This window comes from Haematobia irritans, chromosome 3 (assembly GCF_050003625.1).
Source record: "Haematobia irritans isolate KBUSLIRL chromosome 3, ASM5000362v1, whole genome shotgun sequence".
Classification (NCBI taxonomy): Eukaryota; Metazoa; Arthropoda; class Insecta; order Diptera; family Muscidae; genus Haematobia; species Haematobia irritans.
Window position 1 is genome coordinate 167,688,983 of NC_134399.1, and position 22,631 is coordinate 167,711,613.

The following is a 22,631-nucleotide window of genomic DNA, read 5'->3' on the forward strand; positions in this document are numbered from 1 at the left end:
TTAATATTACGGAAATAGTTTTTTCAGTGTGTAATCCACAATTACATGGGTTGTGGTTTGGGCTAAGGTCAACTTGACTTTAATAATTTAGAAACAAATCTTTAAATTTAATGAAATTGTCTTTAAATTTGTTGTCTTTTTGCATCTTGACCACAAAGCAAAAAATCGTTCAAATTTAGGACATGTTTTTCAACACTTGATTTTAAAGACGTTTTTACTTGAAACACAGCATAATTTCTATTAGAAGTCGAGTCTTAATTTGGAAAATAAAGTCGTCGTTAACTTGTTTTTAAAGGACTTTGATAGCATATGAAGAAAAAAAGCTGAATCCTAGAAGCAAGTACACAAAACCCGATTTTAAAAGAGAATTGTGTCTTAAAAGTATCCTTACTTGTATTCTCCGCTTCTTTGGCTCGGAATCAATACCAAATTTTTTAAAGTAAAGACAAAATCTTTGGAACCGGGTATGCTTTTTTTCAGTGTATATAAACCAATTCCGTACTTGGCGGGTATATATAGGGGAGTATATAAATAATTACCAACCAACACGAACCAATTTTCGTGCGGTAATTAGGCAAGATGGTTAGAGGCCATATATTGACGTTACGTACGAAATTTCAACCGACTCCAATGAAATTTGCTCCTCCAAGAGGATCCGCAAGCAATTTCTGGGGTTGCGGTTTATATAGGGGCTATAAATATTTATCGAACGATATGGACAAATTTTTGCATGGTTATTAAAGGCCATAGACTAACACAACGTACAAAATTTAACCGTATCGGATGAAATTTGCATCTCCACAAACCTCCGGAGATCAAATCTGGGGATCGGTTTATATTGAGGTTTTTATGTACGGTTGTTATATACCATATACTTACTTAAATTGGATTGGATGAACTATGCTCCTCCTAGAAGATCCGCAAGCAAAATCTAGGGATCGGTTTATATGTGGTCTAAAAATATTTATCCAGCGATATGCATGAATATTAGAGACTGTATAGTAACACCACATAACAGGTTGGCTGATAAGTCCCCGGTCTAACAAAGAAAAATACATTTTTTTGTCAAAATTCGTTTTTATTATTCAACATAGTTCCCTTCAAGAGCGATACAACGATTATAACGACCTTCCAATTTTTTGATACCATTTTGGTAGTACTCCTTCGGTTTTGCCTCAAAATAGGCCTCAGTTTCGGCGATCACCTCTTCATTGCAGCCACATTTTTCTCCTGCGAGCATCCTTTTGAGGTCTGAGAACAAGAAAAAGTCGCTGGGGACCAGATCTGGAGAATACGGTGGGAGGGGAAGCAATTCAAAGCCCAATTCATGAAGTTTTGCCATCGTTCTCAATGACTTGTGGCACGGTGCGTTGTCTTGGTGAAACAACACCTTTTTATACCCTACACCATAGGATGGGGGTATATTAACATTGTAATTCCGTTTGTAACACATCGAAATATTGCTCTAAGACCCCATAAAGTATATATATTCTGGGTCGTGTTGAAATTCTGAGTCGATCTGAGCATGTCCGTCCGTCTGTTGAAATCACGCTAACTTCCGAACGAAACAAGCTATCGACTTGAAACTTGGTACAAGTAGTTGTTATAGATGTAGGTCATATGACATTGCAAATGGGCCATGTCGGTCCACTTTTACGTATAGCCTCCATATAAACGGACCCCCAAATTTGGCTTGCGGAGCCTCTAAGAGACGCAAATTTCATCCGGTCCGGCTGAAATTTGGTACATGGTGTTAGTATATGGTCTCTAATGACCATGCAAAAATTGGTTCACATCGGTCCATAATTATATGTAGCCCCAATATAAACTGATCATCAGATTTGACCTCCGGAGCCTCTTGAAAGACCAAAATTCATCTGATTCAGTTGAAATTTGGTACGTGGTATTAATATATGGCTTCAAACACAAGTGCACAAATTGGTCGATATCGGTCCATAATTATATATAGCCCCCATATAATCAGAGCTCAGATTTGATCTCCGGAGGCCCTTGGAAGACCAAAATGCATCCGATTCAGTTGAAATTTGGAACGTGGTGGTAGTATATGATATTTAACAACCATGCCAAAAGTGGTCCATATCAGTTCATAGTCATATATAGGCCCCATATAAACCGATCCCGATATTTGGTTTTGGAGGAGCAAATTTCATCCGAGTCAGTTGAAATTTGGCCGTTAACAACCATGCCTAACTAAGTCCATATCGGTCTATAGTTGTATATAGCCCTCAGATAAATCGATCCCCAATCACAAAAAAATTGGTCCATATCAAGTTCATAATTGTATATAGCCCCCATATAAGCGACACCCATATTTCAATTCTGGCTCTTTACGTACCGTGCAAAAGTCCATATCGATTCGTAATTATTTGTAGACTTACCTATACATACCTCTTTTGTCTAGTATATAACACGTATGGACTAACTCACAATTTAGAAAACGATGTTAAGAAGATACCACAACCCAAGTAATTCGATGACAGTTTTTCGTAGAAGTTTCTACGCAATCCGTGGTGGAGGGTACATAATATTCGGCCTGGCCGAACTTACTGCCGTATTTACTTGTTTTTTCTTCATATGGGGCCGTTTTGCCGCGATTTCGACCTTCAAACGCTCCAATAACGCCATATAATAGTCACTGTTGATGGTTTTTCCCTTCTCAAGATAATCGATAAAAATTATTCCATGCGCATCCCAAAAAACAGAGGCTATTACTTTGCCAGCGGACTTTTGAGTCTTTCCACGCTTCGGAGACGATTCACCGGTCGCTGTCCACTCAGCCGACTATCGATTGGACTCAGGAGTGTAGTGATGGAACCATATTTCATCCATTGTCACATATCGACGGAAAAACTCGGGTGTATTACGAGTTAACAGCTGCAAACACCGCTCAGAATCATCAACACGTTGTTGTGTTTGGTCCAATGTGAGCTCGCGCGGCACCCATTTTGCACAGAGCTTCCGCGTATCCAACTATTGATGAATGATATGACCAAAACGTTCCTTTGATATCTTTAAGGGCTCTGCTATCTCGATCAACTTCATTTTACGGTCATTCAAAATCATTTTGTGGATTTTTTTATGTTTTCGTCGGTAACCACCTCTTTCGGGCGTCCACTGCGTTCACCCTCCTCCGTGCTCATTTCACCACGCTTGAATTGTGCATATCAATTAATTCTTGTTGATTTCCCTGGGGCAGAGTCCGGAAACTTATTATCAAGCCAAGTTTTTGCTTCCACAGTATTTTTTTCCTTCAGAAAACAGTATTTTATCAAAACACGAAATTCCTTTTTTTCATTTTTTTTTCACAATAACAAAAGTTGCTTCACAAAAGACGCTCTATCTCACAAACTAATTGACTTACCGATGTCAAATTTTGACACGAATCATTTGAAGGTTGGTACTATATAAAAATAATATGCATTTAATACTAGCGACGCCATCTATGTGTCAGACCGGGGACTTATCTGCTACCCGATTCCATGTTAAGCTCAATGACAAGAGACCTCCTTTTTATAGCCGAGTCCGAACGGCGTTCCACATTGCAGCGAAACCACTTAGAGAAGCTCTGAAACCCTCAGAAATGTCACCAGCATTACTGAGGTGGGATAATCAACTGCTGAAAAATTTTTTGGTGTTCTGACGAAGCAGGAATCGAAACCACGCCTGGGTGTTTCACTACTTTTTCCCCATTGTGTTTTCGCCGAATTGATACTGTCATTTCAAAGTTATTGTCAATTCATAATATTTTGAGGGATCCTGATCCCAAAACCTATGACAATGACCTTCATATTTTGCAATCAGTTTCGAGAATATTGCACCTTTTATTCGAATCGAAATCGCTATTAAATGTATCCTTACTTCAATTCCCTGCTTCTTTGGCTCGGTATCAGAACCAAAATCATTAGTGTAAAGACAAAATATTTGGAACCGGACATACTTTTTACGGTGCACGCCTCATCCAATTAAAAAAAATGTCTTATATTATTTTTGTTAAATAAACTAAAATGAACTATTTTTTTTGCAATAGATATAGGTTAGCATTAGTTTAACAACGGACTTTTTTCTGTGTATATGTATTCCAATAATCACAAAAAGATGTGATCCAAATCTTTCAGTATCCAATTATAACCCCAAAGCACTGTGCACTGTACACTTCTATCTATAAAACTAAAATTATTAGAAAATAAATAATTTATACTCATAAATATTTACGATATTTTTAGAGTAGTTTTACAAACAAAACAAAAACATAATAATGTCTTGAAGACTATGGCTTTACTATTCGCCTCGTCCCATAACTCAAATTATTATCACCCTAAATTTTATAAATATAAAATTACCAAATAATTACAATAATAATAAGCGGGAGCGAAAAGTTTCAAGATACGCGGGTTATGTCATTTGATGGCTCAAAGTCGGTGGTAGTTTCCTATTCACTCACGCATTTATATGAATGAGTTTTAAAGCATTTCCTTGTTCAAAAACACAAAATAGCAGGATATGGATGAATGCAAATAACATTCGCTGTTTCATTTATGCTACACTGCAAAAATAATAACCATCTATGAAAGAGAATACAATCTAAATATTAGGACACACAATTTAAACACATGTTTAGATAAATTTCTTTAAAATCGAGAAATTTTAATTAAAAGAAAATTTATGATGTTTGCTTAAAATGCTATTTCATTACAATTGGGAACCTCATCTTTGCAATTTGTGTTTCTTCACAAACACTCATATTTTTTATTTAAGGAAATAATTTTTAAAATACCTGAGTGTTTTTGAAATAAAACTAAACAAGCTTCAAATATATATTTTGAGGATTTGCATTTTTTGTTTAAAGTTTGTTGCTCTAATGCGAATTTTTAAACATTTACCACACAAAAAAAATATCTACGTGATATTAAAGCTTTTATTAAGAACAAATTTCTTTAAAATAATGACATTTTAATTAAAATAAAGTTTATAATCTTTGCCTCAAAAAATGTTTATTATACCCAACGTCACACTGTGGAACAGGGTATATTAAACACTGAAAAAAAAAAAAATATTTACGTGATATTAAAGATTACGCAACTTAAATTTTAGGATGCGTAATTAGCGATATATTAAGGACAATTTTTTTATATTTATTTATTTATTCAGTCTATGGAATACATTCCTTACAGACTAGCAATTCTAAAAATACATTAAGTCTAAAATAGAATTAAAATTTCCTTAAAATAATGAAATTTTAATTAAAATAAAGTTTAGAATCTTTACTTAAAAAATTTTTTTTCATTAAATTTAGGACACAAATTTTGTAAATTTGCGTGCCTCCGTTAAAGTCGCATGTCTTTAAAATAAGGCTAAATTTCTTTAAAGTAAAGAAACACATTTTTGATTTAAAGAAATTATCCTTAAATTAACAGAAATATTGAATCTTTAGATTTAAGATAAAAACGCTTTAAATATAGGCTAAGACTTATTTTGAGGATTTAGCGTCTTTGGTTTAAAAAAATTTTTTTTTTTTTGGAACTAAGAAAACATTTTTTACTTTGAAGTATCCGTTATAATTTGGATTTGTTTTTAACAGGCATTTGTTTCTACATGAGTACCTTTATTAATAAACCGTGAAAAGAGAATGAAAATTTGATAAATGAGATCTGTATCCTAATACAAATTTTCTTTATTTTAAAGAAGCCGCATCTTGGGATCGGAATCAATAACAAAATCCTTAAAGGAAGGGTCAAAATCTTTGGATCCAAGTAAACTTTTTTTTGAGTGCAGAAGGAGACGAGATAGACAAATGGTGTCTTTGGCAATAATGCTCAGGGTGGGTCCCTGAGTCGATCTAGCCATATCCGTCTGTCTGTCCGTCCGTCCGTCTGTCCGTCTGTCTGTGAAAACATTTTTGCGATCAAAGTCTAGGTCGCAGTTTAGGTCCAATCGCCTTCAAATTTGGCACAAGTTCCTGTTTTTGGTCAGAATAGAACCCTATTGATTTTGGAAGAAATCGGTTCAGATTTATATATATAGCTCCCATATATATCTTTCGCGCGATATGCACTTATATGGACAGAAGCCAGAGTTTTACCCTGATTTGCTTGAAATTTTGCACAAACATAACACTTGGTCGTATAGTCAAGTCTGCAAAATTTGATTGAAATCGGTTCAGAGTTAGATATAGCTCCCATATATATCTTTCGCCCGATATGGACTTATATGGCCCCAGAAGCCAGAGTTTTACCCTAATTTGCTTGAAATTTTGCACCACGAGAACAATAAGTACTATAGTCAAGTGTGCCAAATTTGATTGAAATCGGTTCAGATTGAGATATAGCTCTCATATATATCTTTCGCCAAATATAGATTTATATGGCACCACAAGCCAGAGTTTTAGCCCAATTTGGTTGAAATTTTGCACCAGGAGTACAATTAGTAGTGTAGTCAAGTGTGCTAAATTTTATTGAAATCGGTTAAGATTTAGATATAGCTCCCATATATATCTTTCGCCCGATATGCATTTATATGGACAGGAGCCAGAGTTTTACCCTGATTTGCTTGAAATTTTGCACAAACATAACACTTGGTCGTATAGTCAAGTCTGCAAAATTTGATTGAAATCGGTTCAGATTGAGATATAGCTCCAATATATATCTTTCGACCGATTTTCCGTCGTATGACCACAGAGGTTAAAGTTGGAGTCCGATTTATGTGTCCGATTTGCGCAGGGAGTAGTATTAAAATACTAAATATGCATGTCAAATTTGGTTGAAATCGGTTCAGATTTCTATATAGCTTCCATATATATGTTTTTCCGATTTTGGCAAAAATGGCCAAAATACCCACATTTCCATATAAAATCGCCATTGCTAAGTCGAGAACTTGTAAAAGTGACTTAAATTTTCCTTTATTTCTAATACATATCTATCGACCGATAAATCAAAATACACTTTTGCGAAGTTGCCTCAAACTTAGTTCAGATTAAAATGTTTCCCATATATATACCCTGCGCCACACTGTGTACCATCCCACGGCATTAGCCGACTTAAATTTTAAGTCTATAAGTTATAAATTTTGTTCAGATGGAGTCAGATTTAAATGTATGTATTTGGGACAAAAACCTTTATATGTAGCCCCCAACACATTTAACGGATTTGATATAGTATCGAAAATGTGGATTTACAATGTGGTGCAGGGTATAATATAGTCGGCCCCGCCCGACTTTAGACTTTCCATACTTGTTAAATTTATGTATGATATTAAAGAATGAACATTTTATAAATGAGATCTGTATCACAATTTTAATTCTACTGGTCCTAGACTTAAAACCAGATAGGTCGCTAAAATATGTCTTTATTTTAAAGAAGTCGTATCTTTGGCTCGGAATCAATACCACAATCCTTAAGGGAAGATGAACATATTTAGACCAAGTAAACTTTTTTTGAGTGCACTTTAATAATCCAAAAAAAAAAAAAAAATATTGTCGTGAGGTCAAAGATTTCATGTCTTTAAAATACGAATACAAATTTTGCTTAGCATAGAAGACGCATTTCTCTAAAATAAAGATATTTTCCTTGTCCAAAAGTCGATAAACTTTTCAATGAAGTCGTATTGACCTTATAATTAAGTGATTTGACTTAAAAATGGGTATCTTAACATGAAAGAAAAAATTTATAGGCTAAGGTCAACTTGACTTTTATAATTCAGAAAAATTCTTTAAATTTAATGAAATTGTCTTTAAATTTGTTGTCTTTTTGCATCTTGACTACAAAGCAAAAAATCGTTCAAATATAGGACATGTTTTTCAAAACTTTATTTTAAAGAAGTTTTTTACTTCAAACATAGCATAATTTCTACTGGAAGTCGAGTCCTAATTTGGAAAATAAAGTTGCCGTTAACTCGTTTTTAAAGGACTATGATAGCATATGAAGAAAAAAAAACTGAGAAAGCGAAAAATTAAAATTTGCTTCCTAGAAGCAAGTACACAAAACCTAAATTTAAAAGAGAATTGTGTCTTAAAAGTATCCTTACTTGTATTCTCCGCTTCTTTGGCTCGGAATCAATACCAAATTTTTTAAAGTAAAGACAAAATCTTTGGAACCGAGTATGCTTTTTTTTCAGTGCACCCTCAAGATTGTATCCTGACATGGCTACGCACATATCCTTACATCCAAATACAATATATTCTATTATATGTATGTGTGTGTGTGTAATATCAGATGGTTTTTGTTTGTTGCTGTCATTGATGCGAAAAGAAAGACCTTCTTTTGCCTCAGGATATGTCGCGTCATTTCCAGTTTGTCTGTGTTACAACACCAACAACAACTTAAACATTGAAGCATGCATGGCATTGATGTGTGTCGTATAGATGTACCTCATTGTGAGTTTTCCTTTTTTATTCAAAGTTCTAGGAGCTTCCAATTCATATAACTACAGTGGTTTCCAATAAGTTTTTTTGATAACGTTCAGTATGCAATATAGCAACCATAACTATAAAAATTTCACTTCTTGTACCCACAACTAAAGCATCCCAGCAAAAAACAAGTATATACGGCCGTAAGTTCGGCCAGGCCGAATCTTATGTACCCTCCACCATGGATTGCGTAGGAACTTCTACTAAAGGCTGTCATCCACAATCGAATTACTTGGGTTGCGATAACACTTGCCGATGGCAAGGTATCGTAAAACTTTTTAACACTGTCTTCTAAATTGTACGTTAGCCCATACGGGGTATATATTAAACAAAAAAAGGCCGATTAAATACGTATATAATCTAGTTTGACAAAATTTTCTATAGAAATAAAATTTTGACAAAATTTTCTATAGAAATGAAACCTTGACAAAATTTTCTATAGAAATAAAATTTTGACAAAATTTTCTATAGAAATAAAAATTTGACAAAATTTTCTATAGAAATAAAAACTTGACAAAATTTTCTATAGAAATAAAATGTTGACAAAATTTTCTATGGAAGTAAAATGTTGACAAAAATTTCTATAGAAATAAAATGTTGACAAAATTTTGTATAGAAATGAAATTTTGACAAAATTTTGTATAGAAATAAAATGTTGACAAAATTTTCTACAGAAACAAATTTTTTACAAAATTTTCTATAGAAATAAAATTTTGACAAACATTTCTATAGAAATAAACTTTTGACAAAACTTTCTATAGAAATGAAATTTTAACAAAACTTTCTATAGTAATAAAATTTGACAAAATTTTCTATGGAAATAAAGTTTTGGTAGATTACAAAATTTTCTATAGAAATAAAATTTTGACAAAATTTTCTATAGAAATAAAATTTTGACAAAATTTTCTATGGAAATAAAATTTTGACAAACATTTGTATAGAAATAAACTTTTGACAAAACTTTCTATAGAAATGAAATTTTGACAAAACTTTCTATAGTAATAAAATTTGACAAAATTTTCTATGGAAATAAAGTTTTGGTAGATTATTTTTGGCGATATGGACCAATTTTTGTGTAATAAGTCATCGGCTATATATAACTAAAGACCGATATGGACCAATTTTTACATGGCTGTTAGAGGCCATATATTGACAAAATGTACCAAATTTCAACCGCATTGGATGACTTTTGCTCCTCCAAGAGGTTCCGGACGTCAAATCTGGGGACGGTTTATATGGGAACTATATATAATTATGGACCGATATGGACCAATTTTTGCATGGTTGTTAGAGACCATATACTAACACCATGTACCAAATTTCAACTGGATCGGATGAATTTTGCTCTTCCAAGAGGCTCCGGAGGTCAAATCTGGGGATCGGTTTATATGGGGGCTATATATAATTATGGACCGATATGGACCAATTTTTGCATGGTTATTAGAGGCCGTAAACTAACATCAGGTACCAAATTTCAACCGGATCGGATGAATTTTGCCCCTCCAAGAGGCTGCGGAGGTCAAATCTGGGGATCGGTTTATATGGGGGCTATATATAATTATGGACCGATATGGACCAATTTTTGCATGGTTGTTAAAAACCGTATACTAAGACCACGTACTAAATTTCAACCGGATCGGATGAATTTTGCTCCTCCAAAAAGCTCCGGTGGTCAAATCTGGGGATCGGTTTATATGGGAGCTATATATAATTATGGACCGATATGGACCAATTTTTGCATGATTGTTAGAGGCCGTATACTAACATCAGGTACCAAATTTCAACCGGATCGGATGAATTTTGCCCCTCCAAAAGTCTCCGGAGGTCAAATCTGGGGATCGGTTTATATGGGGGCTATATATAATTATGGACCGATATGGACCAATTTTTGCATGGTTGTTAGAGACCATATACTTACATCAGGTACCAAATTTCAATCGGATCGGATGAATTTTGCCCCTCCAAGAGGCTCCGGAGGTCAAATCTGGGGATCGGTTTATATGGGGGCTATACGTAAACGTGGTCCGATATGGCCCATTTCCAATACCATCCGACCTACATCAATAACAACTACTTGTGCCAAGTTTCAAGTCGATAGCTTGTTTCGTACGGAAGTTAGCGTGATTTCCACAGACGGACGGACAGCCGGACAGACGGACAGACGGACGGACGGACAGACGGACAGACGGACGGACGGACATGCTTAGATCAACTCAGAATTTCACCACGACCCAGAATATATATACTTTATGGGGTCTTAGAGCAATATTTCGATGTGTTACAAACGGAATGACAAAGTTAATATACCCCCATCCTATGGTGGAGGGTATAAAAATTGGAAGTTCCTCATAAGGCACAACTTTAGAAGCACTTCCAAAAATGTCCTCCCAAATATGTTCTTCATTTTAACTGCACAGGAATTCACTTGAGTCCATTTTTTATAACTCGCTTTTTTCATATTTTTAATGGGAAATTAACTTTTTTATTGGTTCAAATGGGTTAAAAACAGATTAAAAATTATTAAAATAGTGCAAATTATTTAAATTTTGCCGAACAAAAAAATGCTAAATCCTTTCTAGAAAAATTGCGAATTTTTGAAAATATTTGATGTCATACGTTCCGGACAAGCGATATAATGCATTAAAAATCATAAAAATTTTTAAAAATTATGCATTCATCAAAATATCACAAAATTTCTTTATTCACATCCAAATCACTGGATTTGCATCACATCTTAAGAAGTGATGTAAATTCTATGCAACGGCTGCTGAAATGGTGGACATCCGTCCTATAACAAGCCCATGTTAAAATCATCGCTTCTGCGCCAATTTTGCACCACTTCCGGATCCAAAAAGAACATTTTCACTATTTTTTTGGCGACGCTTTTTTTGCTGGGATGATAATGAGGTCATAAGTTTCGCAATCCGCTTTTAACACATCGCAATTTCTAGATGATATAACGATGTCCGTCTGCCTGTTGCAAATAAAGTAGAGCCTTCAATAATGAAGCCATCGTACTCAAATTTTGCATAAACTCATGTCTTGTACGCAGGAAGGTTCTATAAGCCCAAGTCCCCAAATCGGGAGTTCGGTTTATATTGGGACTATATCAAAATCTGGACTATATCGGTCTTCCAACTTGACTTGCCTGCAGACAAAAGAGTTCGTGCAAAGTTTCAGCACGATTGCTTCATTATTGAAGACTGTAGCGTGATTACAACAGACAGCCACACAGACGGACATGGTCATATCGTCTTAGAATTTCTCCCTGATCAAGAATATGTATACTTTATATAGTCGGAAATCGATATTTCGATGTGTTACAAAAGGAATGACAAACTTATTATACCCCACCGTGGTGCAATGGTTAGCATGCCCGCCTTGCATACACAAGGTCGTGGGTTCGATTCCTGCTGCGACCGAACACCAAAAAGTTTTTCAGCGGTGAATTATCCCACCTCAGTAATGCTGGTGACATTTCTGAGGGTTTCAAAGCTTCTCTAAGTGGTTTCACTGCAATGTGGAACGCCGTTCGGACTCGGCTATAAAAAGGAGGTCCCTTGTCATTGAGCTTAACATGGAATCGGGCAGCACTCAGTGATAAGAGAGAAGTTCACCAATGTGGTATCACAATGGACTGAATAGTCTAAGTGAGCCTGATACATCGGGCTGCCACCTAACCTAACCTAACCTATTATACCCCCGTCCCCATTCTATGGTGGTGGGTATAATGAAGCATAAAATTTTACTCAATTCGAATTTTTCAAAAAATTTGTTTCATCAAAATAAGAAAGTTTCTTGCACAAAAAAACAAAAATACTTAAGTTTAATAAATATTCTTGAATTTTCGAAAAATATTTAGGTATATATTTTATATCTGCATATGTAATGTGCTTTAGTTGCAAATGTCTAAGATTAACCAGTATTTTGTTCCTAATGGGTTCACTTTTTTGACTGCATTTACATGCATTAACCCTTTCACTACTGAAATAAACCTAATAATAAAAACTTTAATTTTTCTTCTTTTTTTCTCTGATTAAGAGCATGTAGAATTAATTAACTAATTTTGATGATTAATTAATTGATTTTGATGACCTATCTCAATTAGATCAAGAGCTGTATGAGCCAAATGGCCTTACGAAAAAAATCCTATAATATCTATCGGAGTGTGAGCAAAATACACAGAAGAATCCGAAAGTCTCTACGTTACAACAACACCGAGAAATAAATCGAAACTAAGTGGGGAATGTCGATTTCGAATGTCCTCCTTAGTGGACATCGGTAGTCAAAGGGTTAACAATTAATTTGTCTAGCCGGAAAATTTAAAACTGTTATATATGTTGTAACATATATGACTATTTAAGAACACATTACCACACGGTGCAGTGACAACATCTAACGACTATTACTGTGAGGGAAGAAATTTCGATGCAAAAATGTTATGATTAAATTGTAATAAAATGGTTGCTAAATGGAAACGGATATTGTTATGTAAAGGAATATCGAGAGAATTTTATTATGTAAAGCTAAACAAAGAAGGTATTTTTCTTTTACAAAATTCATTTCCATGCTTAGTACGTCTGAAGAAACCACCACAATCATCATAGCATCAATACCACTAAGCTCTCTAATAGAAAACATAGGTGTATGAGCATATTTGTTTGAATTTGTGTGTGAGAGAGATAGGAACAGAATGACATAGGATACGGATGCCAGCTTTTTGACTCAAGTCATGAGTACTTAACATAGCAGTAGAAAAGTATTAAGAAACACACTTTTGAATTTTTATTATTACCATCAGAGAATTTCCCCCTTTATGCTGTTAGTGAAAGGTAATGTTTCTATATATGGTATAAAATAGTATATTCCACAAGTGTTTCGTGAAGAAAGGAGGTCGCCTTTTTGGAATCATTCATGGCTTTTTAAAACGTTTGCTTTTACGTTTTTTTTTTCTTTTCTTTTCTATTCTATTTCAATTTCAATTGCTTTGAATGGATAATGTGTTGAAAATTGCTTTTTATTTGCCGCAGTTCTTTATTGTTGTTTTGTTATACTTGAGGGTGGTTAAAGTTGATCAGTTCGTAGTTATAGACAGCTAAACTGAGTGGGAGTTCCTTCGTTATCCTAATTTTTTTGTGAAAGTGAATGAATTCTAATAAAAAATTTAAGGTTGTTTTTTTACCTATTGATATTATTATTATCTTAAAATAAAAGCAATTTTTGTATTTTTTCGTATTTTTCATTTAGCAAATTTTGTTTGCATGGAGGTCTATTTTTTCCAATTAGTTAATAACATTGCACTGATAGGCTTTAATGCCAATGGTCACGGTTGCCACAGTTGGTAAAAATCTACCAAAAATAGTAGATTTTTTACTGTTTGGTAAATTGACAGATTTCTTGATATTTTGGTAGATTTTGCACACACTCCTCTCCAACAAAGAAGTACTTCAATTTTATAGAGAAATAAATTTTTTTAACAAAATGTTCCATAGAAATAAAATTTTTATAAAATTTTCAATAGAAATACAATTTTGACAAAATTTTCTATAGAAATAAAATTTTGATAAAATGTTCTATAGAAGCTTTGACAAAATTTTCTATAGATATACAATTTTGGCAAAAATTTCTATAGAAATAAAATTTTGACACTATTTTCTATAGAAAAAAATTGAAAAGATTTTCTATAGAAATAAAATTTTGACACAATTTTTATAGCAAAAAAAATTGACAAAACCTTCTATAGAAATAAAATTTTGATAAAATTTTCTATAGAAATAAAATTTTGCCACAATTTCCTATAGAAATACAATTTTGCCACAATTTTCTATAGAAGTAAAAATTTTACAAAATTTTCTATAGAAATAAAATTTTGACAAAATTTTCTATAGAAATAAAATCTCGACAAAATTGTCTATAGAAATAAAATTTTGAAAAAAAATCTATATAATTTTCATAAAATTTTCTATACGAATAAAATTTTGACATAATTTTCTATAAAAATAAAATTTTGACAAAATTTTCTGTAGAAATAAAATTGTGACAAAATTTTCAATCGAAATAAAATTTTCTATAGAAAAAAAATTGAAAAAATTTTCTATAGTAACATAATTTTGACAACATTTTCTATAGAAATAAAATTTTGATAAAATTTTCTATAGAAATAAAATTTTGACAAAATTTTCTATAGAAATAAAATTTTAACAAAATTTTCGATAGAAATAAAATGTTGACAAAATGTTCTATAGTAATATAATTTTGACAAAATTTTCTGTAGAAATAAAATTTTGCAAAAATTGTATATAGAAATAAAATTGTGACAAAATTTTCCACGGCAATAAAATTTTGACACAATTTTCTATAGTAATAAAATTTTGACAAAAATTTTTGACAAAATTTTCTACGGCAATAAAATTTTGGCACAATTTTCTACAGTAATAAAATTTTGACACAATTTTCTATAAAAATATAATTTTTGACACAATTTTCTATAGAAATAGAATTTTTGACAAAATTATCTATAGAAATAAAATTTTGACAAAATTTCCATAGAAATAAAATGTTTGACAAAATTTTCTACAGCAATAAAATTTTGACACAATTTTCTATAGAACTAGAATTTTTGACAATATTTTCTATAAAAATAAAATGTTCACAAAATTTTCTATAGGAATAAAATTTTCACAAAATTTTCTACAGAAATAAAATTTTTACAATACTTTCTATAGAAATAAATATTTACAAAATTGTCTATAGAAATAAAATTTTGACAAGATTTTCTATAGAAAAAATATTGACAAATTTTTATATAGAACTAAATTTTGACAAAATTTTTATAAAAACAATACGTTGACAAAATTTTTATTAAAAAAATGTTGACAAAATTTTTATTGAAAAAAAAAATTGACAAAATCTTCTATAGAAAAATAATTTTGACAAAATTTTATATAGAAATAAAATTTTGACAAAATTTTCTATAGAAATAAAATTTTGACAAAATTTTCTATAGAAATAAAATTTTGACAAAATTTTCTATAGACATAAAATTTTGCCACAATTTCCTACAGAAATAAAATTTTGCCACGAAATAAAATGTTTGACAAAATTTTATATAGCAATAACATTTAGAAAGAATTTTCAATAGAAATAAAATTTTGAAAAAATTTTCTATAGAAATAAAATTTTGAAAAAATTTTCTATAGAAATAAAATTTTGACAAAATTTTCTGTAGAAATAAAATTTTGAAAAAATTTTCTATAGAAATAAAATTTTGAAAAATTTTCTATAGAAATAAAATTTTGAAAAAATTTTCGATAGAAATAAAATTTTGACAAAATTTTCTGCAGAAATAAAATTTTGACAATATTTTCTATAGAATTAAAATTGGGACAAAATTGTCTATAGAAATAAAATTGGGACAAAATTTTCTATAGAAATAAAATCTTGAAAAAATTTTCTATAGAAATAAAATTTTGAAAAAATTTTCTATAGAAATAAAATTTTGAAAAAAAATTCTATAGAAATAAAACTTTGACAAAATTTTCTATAGAATTAAAATTTTGCCAAAATTGTCTATAGAAATAAAATTGAGACAAAATTTTCTATAGAAATAAAATTTTGACAAAATTTTACATAGAAGTAAAATTTTGACAAAATTTTCTATAGAAATAAAATCTTGACAAAATTTTCTATAGAAATAAAATATTGACAAAATTTCCAATAGAAATAAGACTTTGACAAAATTTTCTATAGAATAAAATTTTGACAAAATTTTCTACAGAAATAAAATTGTGACAAAATTTTCTATAGAAATAAAATTTTAACAAAATATTCTATAGAAATACAATTTTGAAAAAAAATTCTATAGAATTAACATTTTGAAAAAATTTTTGACAAAATTTTTTATAGAAATAAAATTTTGACAAAATTTTCTATAGAAATAAAATTATGATAAAATTTTCTATAGAAATAAAATTTTGAGAAAATTGTCTATAGAAATAAAATGTTTGACAAAATTTTCAATAGAAATAAAATTTTGACAAAATTTTCTATAGAAATAAAAAATTGGCAATATTTTCATTGGAAATAAAATTTTGACAAAACTTTCCATAAAATAACATTTTGACAAAATATTCTATAGAAATAAAATCTTGACAAAATTTTCTACAGAAATAACATTTTGACACAATTTTCTATAGAAATAAAATTTGGACAAAATTTTCTATAGAACTAAAATTATGACAACATTTTCCGTAGATATAAAAATAGAATTTTTGACACAATTTTCTATAGAAATAGAATTTTTGACAAAATTATCTATAGAAATAAAATTTTGACAAAATTGTCCATAGAAATAAAATGTTTGACAAAATTTTCTACAGCAATAAAATTTTGACACAATTTTCTATAGAACTAGAATTTTTGACAATATTTTCTATAAAAATAAAATGTTCACAAAATTTTCTATAGAAATAAAATTTTCACAAAATTTTCTACAGAAATAAAATTTTTACAATACTTTCTATAGAAATAAATATTTACAAAATTGTCTATAGAAATAAAATTTTGACAAGATTTTCTATAGAAAAAATATTGACAAATTTTTATATAGAACAAAATTTTGACAAAATTTTTATAAAAACAATACGTTGACAAAATTTTTATTAAAAGAAAATGTTGACAAAATTTTTATTGAAAAAAAAAAATTGACAAAATCTTCTATAGAAAAATAATTTTGACAAAATTTTATATAGAAATAAAATTTTGACAAAATTTTCTATAGAAATAAAATTTTGACAAAATTTTCTATAGAAATAAAATTTTGACAAAATTTTCTATAGAAATAAAATTTTGACAAAATTTTCTATAGACATAAAATTTTGCCACAATTTCCTACAGAAATAAAATTTTGCCACGAAATAAAATGTTTGACAAAATTTTATATAGCAATAACATTTAGAAAGAATTTTCAATAGAAATAAAATTTTGAAAAAATTTTCTATAGAAATAAAATTTTGAAAAAATTTTCGATAGAAATAAAATCTTGACAAAATTTTCTGTAGAAATAAAATTTTGAAAAAATTTTCTATAGAAATAAGATTTTGAAAAATTTTCTATAGAAATAAAATTTTGAAAAAATTTTCGATAGAAATAAAATTTTGACAAAATTTTCTGCAGAAATAAAATTTTGACAAAATTTTCTATAGAATTAAAATTGGGACAAAATTGTCTATAGAAATAAAATTGGGACAAAATTTTCTATAGAAATAAAATCTTAATAAAATTTTGAAAAAATTTTCTATAGAAATAAAATTTTGAAAAAAAATTCTATAGAAATAAAATTTTGACAAAATTTTCTATAGAATTAAAATTTTGCCAAAATTGTCTATAGAGATAAAATTGAGACAAAATTTTCTATAGAAATAAAATCTTGACAAAATTTTCTATAGAAATAAAATCTTGACAAAATTTCCAATAGAAATAAGACTTTGACAAAATTTTCTATAGAATAAAATTTTGACAAAATTTTTTACAGAAATAAAATTGTGACAAAATTTTCTATAGAAATAAAATTTTAACAAAATATTCTATAGAAATACAATTTTGAAAAAAATTTCTATAGAATTAACATTTTGAAAAAATTTTTGACAAAATTTTTTATAGAAATAAAATTTTGACAAAATTTTCTATAGAAATAAAATTATGATAAAATTTTCTATAGAAATAAAATTTTGACAAAATTGTCTATAGAAATAAAATGTTTGACAAAATTTTCAATAGAAATAAAATTTTGACGAAATTTTCTATAGAAATAAAAAATTGGCAACATTTTCATTGGAAATAAAATTTTGACAAAACTTTCTATAAAATAACATTTTGACAAAATTTTCTATAGAAATAAAATTTTGACGAAATTTTCTACAGAAATAACATTTTGACACAATTTTCTATAGAAATAAAATGTTGACAAAATTTTCTATAGAAATAAAATTATGATAAAATTTTCCATGGAAATAAAATTTGGACAAAATTTTCTATAGAACTAAAATTATGACAACATTTTCCGTAGATATAAAATTTCGTCAACATTTTCTATTGAAATTTTCTATTGGTCAAGATTTTCTATAGAAATAAAATTTTGAAAAATTTTCAATTCAATATAATATAATGGGATTAGGGTTTATGGAATTTATTGTTAAACATTCTTATATGCATTTTGTATCCGTTACCTACCATATACAGTGGCCCAAAATCGTTAAGAAATCGATATTTTAATGCATTAGAAATCGAATGACATCATCTTATGCTGGAGGGTATAAAATCTATAGCCTGTAAATTAAATTAAAGTTTCCTTGACAATGCTTCGCCGCTGTGTGCCAAGTTTTTTTATTTTACGAGGAAAATCAATTCATTACGTGTAAAAAGTATTTTCTATTTCAGACGCTTATTTCATTTAACAAATCAATAAATTTAGTTCACATTTCCAATAACGACCAGCTATTTTCTATGCGAAAAAGGTCACTTCAAAATGTAGAAGTCACATAGAATTTAAATCAATCAATTTAACATCACGTTATTTGGTCATTTATTTATGAAATAAAAAACACGCCTTTGCATCTACAGAAAGGAAATAGGGAGGAGAAAAGCACAAAATAATTTAATATAGCAAAACTAAAAAATAAATGAAATGTCACGAGAAATTTCCTATATTTACTCAAACAAAAAAGGCTATAACTTAAGTAAAGAAAATGTGTCCCCAAAAGTCACCACGTTTTAGTTACATTTGTTTTACCGTTGTTGCTTCATAGCATTTGTGATGACCTTAATTTGAAGAAATTGTGCAAGTAAAAAGAACATGGGTAAGTCCACAAACAGGTGACAAGTGTAACCTCGAATTGCCATAGGAAAAAGGCCAAAGCGATAATTGTATTCACTTGATGGAAATTCTTCTTTGAGGAAATAAATGAACTGTTTGGCAAGGCTATTTCATTCAGTATTGCCCTTTCACATTACTCGCTCATGAGTTAAGAGGATAAAATGTTATTAAGGTATTTTCATTTTAGGACCGATGTTAAAGATTATTAGCATTTTTCTTTTTTTTTAGGGGATATAATGAGTTTGCCGTTCTGTTTGTAAAACATTGAAATCCAAAACCGAATAAACAATTTTTTTGGGGAAAATCAAACTTTAATTGCTCGCTTACAAACAAAATGTAATAAATAAATTTTGCCAGTCATAAAATTGGTTTATTTAATGACATTTGTATGGAAGAAATTTCGATTAAAAATTGTTCTAAATTTTCTTAAAATCAATAACTTTTCAAAATTTAGAAAAAAAATCGAATGACCGAAAAGTCAACTTTTTGATTCTGTTAGCCATCCCCAAATCCAAATCTTCGAGAACATAGTCCCATTACTTAATGGGTTCTGCAGATACAGGGTGTGGAATGTTAATATGTTATGCCTACAAAGGGTGAAAGAAGGGGAGGGATTGGGAAACATTTTCAGCAAGTTTAAAACGGTGTAACTGCACTCAAAAATGGACATTTTGATCTAAAGATTTTGACCTTTCCCGCAAGGATTTTGATATTGATTGCGAAACAATGCGGATTATTTGAAATAAAGTTGTTTTATAAAAATATCTGTCTGTAAATCTAGGCCGTATAAAGTTAGGATACAGATCTCATAAAATTTTATTTTATGCCACAAAGGCCATATTAATAAAAAAAACTTTAAACCAAAGATCCAAAGTCCTCACAAGAAGTTTGAAGTTTTTTTCTTTTTAATTGAAATCAAATATTATTCTCTTTACATTAAAGTAAATTGGCGTTGCTTCAAAGACATAACGAAGAGACGCAAATTTAAAAATTCGTTACCTATATTTAATAAAGGAAAACAAATTGGGTCAAATTAGCAGCCAAGAGCTTCCGCCCGCCCATCGGTTGAAATCCCACTAATCTCCGCACAAATTGAGATTTCTGCTACAAATTTGGTACAAAGACTTCTCATTTTCATAGGTAAATGGGTATTAGATCGGACTATGTTTAGGTATAGCCCCACACTGAAAAAAATATTTTCATGAGGCCAGCGATTTCTTGTCCTTTATTTAATTCTCCCCATCTATGGCTCGGAATTAATACCAAAACCTTTAACGTACAGGCAAAATCCTTTGGAAACGGACAAGCGCTTTTTTTTTTAATATAGTAAGGACACAGCAACTTTTGTTCACGTTACCCGATTTTGATGTTATATAGATCTTTGGAACGGATTTTCAGCAATTTTAAAGCAGTGTAACTGCACTCAAAAACGTTTAATTAAAACCAACTCCCCTATGGATTTTGGTATTACTTCCAAGAATGCGGCTTCATTCAAATAAGGAAACTTTTTAGGTAAATGTCTGGCCTTAAATGTACGCCGTATAAAATTAAGATACAGATCTCATTTATAGAATTTTCGATTTCTGTTTGTACACCCAATATTCAAAATCATCAGAATAAATTTTAATCTTTTTATACCCTCCACCATACACTGAAAAAAATATTGTCGTGAGGTCAAAGATTTCATGTCTTTAAAATACGAATGCAAATTTTGCTTAGCATAGAAGACGCATTTCTCTACTATAAAGTTTTTTTCCTTGACCAAAGGTCGATAAACTTTTCAATGAAGTCGTATTGTCCTTATAATTAAGTGATTTAATTTAAAAATGGATATCATAACATGAAAGAAAACATGTTTGGGCTAAGGTCAACTTGACTTTAATAATTAAAAAAAAATCTTTAAATTTAATGAAATTGACTTTAAATTTGTTGTCTTTTTGCATCTTAACTACAAAGCAAAAAATCGTTCAAATATAGGACTTGTTTTTCAACACTTTATTTTAAAGACGTTTTTTACTTGAAACAAAGCATAATTTCTACTAGAAGTCGAGTCTTAATTTGGAAAATAAAGTCGTCGTTAACTTGTTTTTAAAGGACTTTGATAGCATATGAAGAAAAAAAGCTGAAAAAGCGAAAAATAAAAATTTGCTTCCTAGAAGCAAGTACACAAAACCCGATTTTAAAAGAGAATTGTGTCTTAAAAGTATCCTTACTTGTATTCTCCGCTTCTTTGGCTCGGAATCAATACCAAATTGTCTAAAGTAAAGACAAAATCTTTGGAACCGGGTATGCTTTTTTTTCAGTGTAGGATGGGGGTATATTAACTTTGTCATTCCGTTTGTAACACATCGAAATATTGCTCTAAGACCCCATAAAGTATATATATTCTGGGTCGTGGTGAAATTCTGAGTCGATCCGTCTGTTGAAATCACGCTAACTTCCAAACGAAACAAGCTATCGACTTGAAACTTGGCACAAGTAGTTGTTATTGATGTAGGTCGGATGATATTGCAAATGGGCCATATCGGTCTACTTTTACGTATAGCCCCCATATAAACGGACCCCCAAATTTGGCTTTCAGACCCTCTAAGAGAAGCAAATTTCATCCGATCCGGCTGAAATTTGGTACATGGTGTAAGTATATGGTCTATAACAACCATGCAAAAATTGGTCCATATCGGTCCACTTTTACGTATATGGTGTTGGTATATGTTCTCTAATGACCATGAAAAAATTGGTCCACATCGGCCCATAATTATATATAGCCCCCATATAAACCGATCCCCAGATTTGACCTCCGGAGCCTCTTAGAGGTGTAAAAGTCATCCGATCCGATTGAAATTTGGTACGTTGTGTTAGTATATTGTCTCTAACAACCATGCCAAAATTGGTCTACCAAAATTTTATTTTTATAGAAAACATTGTCAAAATGCTATTTCTATAGAAATTTTTTTCAAAATTTTATTTCTATAGAAATTTTTTTTCCAAATTTTATTTCTATAGATAATTTTGTCATAATTTTATTTCTATAGAAAATTTTGTCAAAATTTTATTTCTATAGAAAATTTTGTCAAAATTTTATTTGTATAGAAAATTTTTTCCAAATTTTATTTTTATAGAAAATTTTTTCCAAATTTTATTTCTATAGAAAATTTTTTCCAAATTTTACTTCTATAGAAAATGTTGTCAAAATTTTATTTTGTCAAGATTTTATTTCTATAGAAATTTTAAACTTAATTATATACGTATTTAATCGGCCTTTTTAGTTTAATATATACCACGTATGGACTATTGCCATCGGCAAGTGTTACCGCAACCCAAGTAATTCGATTGTGG

The 22,631-nt window shown here is 30.1% G+C and overlaps 1 protein-coding gene across 4 annotated transcripts in view; it reads right to left on the reverse strand.

Annotated features, from left to right (window-relative positions):
* The window catches only part of Fur2 (furin-like protease 2), a 797,201-nt gene that overhangs the window by 278,237 nt on the left and 496,333 nt on the right, over positions 1-22,631 (reverse strand). The gene's annotated exons all lie outside the window — the stretch shown is intronic.